Source organism: Hypanus sabinus, unplaced genomic scaffold, assembly GCF_030144855.1.
Source record: "Hypanus sabinus isolate sHypSab1 unplaced genomic scaffold, sHypSab1.hap1 scaffold_756, whole genome shotgun sequence".
Lineage (NCBI taxonomy): Eukaryota > Metazoa > Chordata > Chondrichthyes > Myliobatiformes > Dasyatidae > Hypanus > Hypanus sabinus.
Genome location: NW_026781607.1, coordinates 158,208 through 161,660, shown reverse-complemented (window position 1 = coordinate 161,660; position 3,453 = coordinate 158,208).

Genomic DNA, 3,453 nt, shown 5'->3' with positions numbered 1-3,453 from the left:
AGAGTCCCTTTCTCTCAGTTCCCCACATTCCGTGGGAGCAGCCTCTCCTGCCAGGGACAGAGATCCGGAGCTGCACAAAGAGGGAAAGTAACGACAGACTAGCTAGTTCTGTCATGGATCAGAATTCTGGAAGGACAGCTTGGAATATAACAGGAAATGGGAAAAATATCTTCTGGATGGTTCCATATGTTTTTGCAGATGATGAACGGATAACGGCAGATGTTCGAGTCATGAATGCATTAATCGCCATTCAGGTGATTTTCTACCCAGTCCTCGCTATCATTGCTCTTCCCGGTGAGTCCCTTCTAAAGATAATTTATAAAACAACAGTTAACCACACATTTTCCTTCTGACGTGTATCTCTCATAATAATAATTAATGCTGCTGTCACGCATCCCATTTGATAATTAAGCAAATCTTTGCTGCATGCGCTTTGATAACTTACTGAATCCAGGACTCCTGTCTAAGGAAATACGTGCTGACAGTTGCGATGATCCAGAGCGGGTTTACCACAACAGTATATCTTATTATCTGTCTCCTCGTAGGAATGAAACCTCATCGTGAACACTCCTCCTACATTTCTCCCTGGTCGTTTGAACCAACATCGGTCGGAATACTAACTGAATAAAATCGTTTATAACTTTCCAGCTTTCATGTCAGCCTGCGTTTCCACTGAAGCAAAGGAAGCATTCTCTCCGCGAATGTAATCACGAGTTCCCTCTTCTACATCTGACCATCTTCCTCCCCACTGTGTTCTTAAAACTACATTTTCTATTTGGGATCCTAAAAATTATAAAATGCGAAGATCATTACTGTATACTTTCACACCAGTTGCATTTGACGGTTTTTAAAGTCCAAGTAACAGATGATAGACCACTGGAATTTCTTGAAATATTGATGATGACGTATTGTTATGGTGACAAATCGACTTCATTGTTGCGGAGAAAGTAAAGCCTAACTGAGACTGTAACAAATACCACACGAATGTAAGGGCAAACATACAAGAGAGACGGGGAGGCTCGCGGTATAATTTGAAGGAAATGTTCAGTTCCAAAAGGGTAGGCAGGACACTGGAAGTTAGGTGCATTAATTGGGTTTTGGGTTGCTACTCCATTTGCCAATGCCGGTGCCCTGGGTGACGCGCAGTGACGGGAAGCTGCCTTTTATCTAATGGGACACTTAGTTCACGACAGTTGAGATGCCGCAGATTTAATGCGCCATTCAGTGCTTTTGCCTCAAGAAGTACGAAATCCACCAATCGCCAGACATTGTTATCTGAAATCTCCGCTCTCTGTTTCCTTACTGATAGTCGGTCCAACAGACGGCATTGAGTGCATACAGATTTGCAAAACTGTTTAATTTTACTTGAATGGTAGTCGCGACGATTGTATTATTCTGTCGGATACGTACTGTTCTGGCTTTGACAATTACTGAAAAGTGGATTACTTTATATGCTTGTTTGAAGAAAACGCTTCCTGATGTGTTTACCCTGATTGATTCCTTTCTTCACAGTAAACACGGTGACCATATTCATCCTGTCTCGGGGAAAGTGCGGCCTCTCCAGAGTTGTCACTTGCTACCTGGTTGCCATGGCAGCGGCGGATCTTCTGGTTCTTATCATGGACCTGATATTGAGCAAAATTCCACTTATGTACATGCCATTCGACGTTTTCATCCGATCAATGAATAAGGGGTGTAATATCCACTCTGTTCTCCTTTACACTGCAACCGACTGCTCGGTCTGGTTCACCGTCACGTTCACCTTTGATCGGTTTATCGCCATTTGTTGCCAGAAGCTGAAATCAAAATATTGCAGAGAGAAAACCGCGGCCGTGGTTTTTGGGACAGTGAGTGCCATTGGTTTTTTAAAGAATATTTACTGGTATTTTAGGCTCTCGGGGTACTACGCGTGGATACCTGTTCCATTTATTTGTAGGGTAAGAGGGCATTATTTGAATATCGCGACACCAATTGAACTATTTTATTACTTCCTTACCCCTGTATTCCCATTTGTGCTGGTTCTGCTGACGAACGGCCTCACCGTCAGGCATATCTTAGTCATCAGCAGAGCTCGCAGGAGACTCAGGGTTACCGGCAACAGACCGAGTTCCGGAGACCCGGAGATGGAGAAACGCAGGAAATCCCTGGTTTTATTACTGATCGTCTCGGGCAATTTCATCGTGCTGTGGGCACCTTTCACTGTGTACTCTGTGTGGCATCGGCTATATGCTTTTGGCACATATGTGCGTCCACCTGATTCGCTGCGAGAGCTGGGAGTCATTCTACAGCTCCTGAGCTGTTGTACAAACACTGCCCTTTACGCCATTACACAGACCAAGTTCAGGGAACAGTTGAAAAATGTGGTGAAATCTCCAGTCGGTCCGATGTTTCTGAAGAACTCGTGACATTGCGGCGTCACCCGACCTGAAACCACTGAAGTTTTATCCACTACGGTCAAATTTTGCCCATTTGGGCCCTGCGATAACCTTGTTCCACTCACACCTCCCAAACGGTAATTACATGAAAGTGTCCATTATACAGCTGCAGTGCTCGTCCCTCATTCGCCGGCTTATCTTCTCATCTCTACGCGTACAGCACCTACATTCACGACTGAATTGGTGCTGCCTGTCCACTGACGACTGAATTGTGCTGCTTCCTGCACCCACGCTGAGCCCGTCAATTTTATCTACAGATTGCCACACCGCCCTCAGATCAACTTGGTCCCATTCTGGCACCACTATTGTCTCTCTGACCCCACACCATAGATCTATTAGAATTCCTAATTCTATAACTATCCCTTTATTGGGCTACACGCCCCTAAATCAAAGAGCGTTCCCAAATCGGCGTGCATCTCTACATTGGTAGGCACGGCACTAAATCTGCGCAAAGCTGAAATAGGTGCACATCACAAACACGCTGACACCCCATAATAGATCATTCCAGAGCAGGAATCATTTCAAAATATTCCCAAAATGGGGGCATTTCGAGATTAATGATCCGTACGCACCCCAAATCTGCAGGTAACTCCAAATCTGTGCACAGCCAGTTATTTGATAACAGACTTTAAATCTGCGCACATCACCAAATCCGCGAGTACCCCCTTGGCAGAGCGCACGCCTAAATCTGCACGCAGGATGAAATCCATGTGCAGCCTCCAAAACTCTGTGCATCCCATATATGCCGACTTTACCTTAACACTGTGCAATCCCCAGTTGAGTGCGGATCCCAAACACGCTGCCACCTCCGAACATGATCTGAACGGTATCCGGGAGGAAGAATCATTTGAAACCGTTCACAAACTGTCTGCTCCACCATAACGTAACAGGAATACTGTTGAAACGTCAATGTGTATGGATTCTGAAAGTATCTATAAATTAAACAAAATTCATATACGTCACACTACAAATCCGCAGGCACCACATCTCGGTGAGAAACAGTTCACAAAATAGCTGT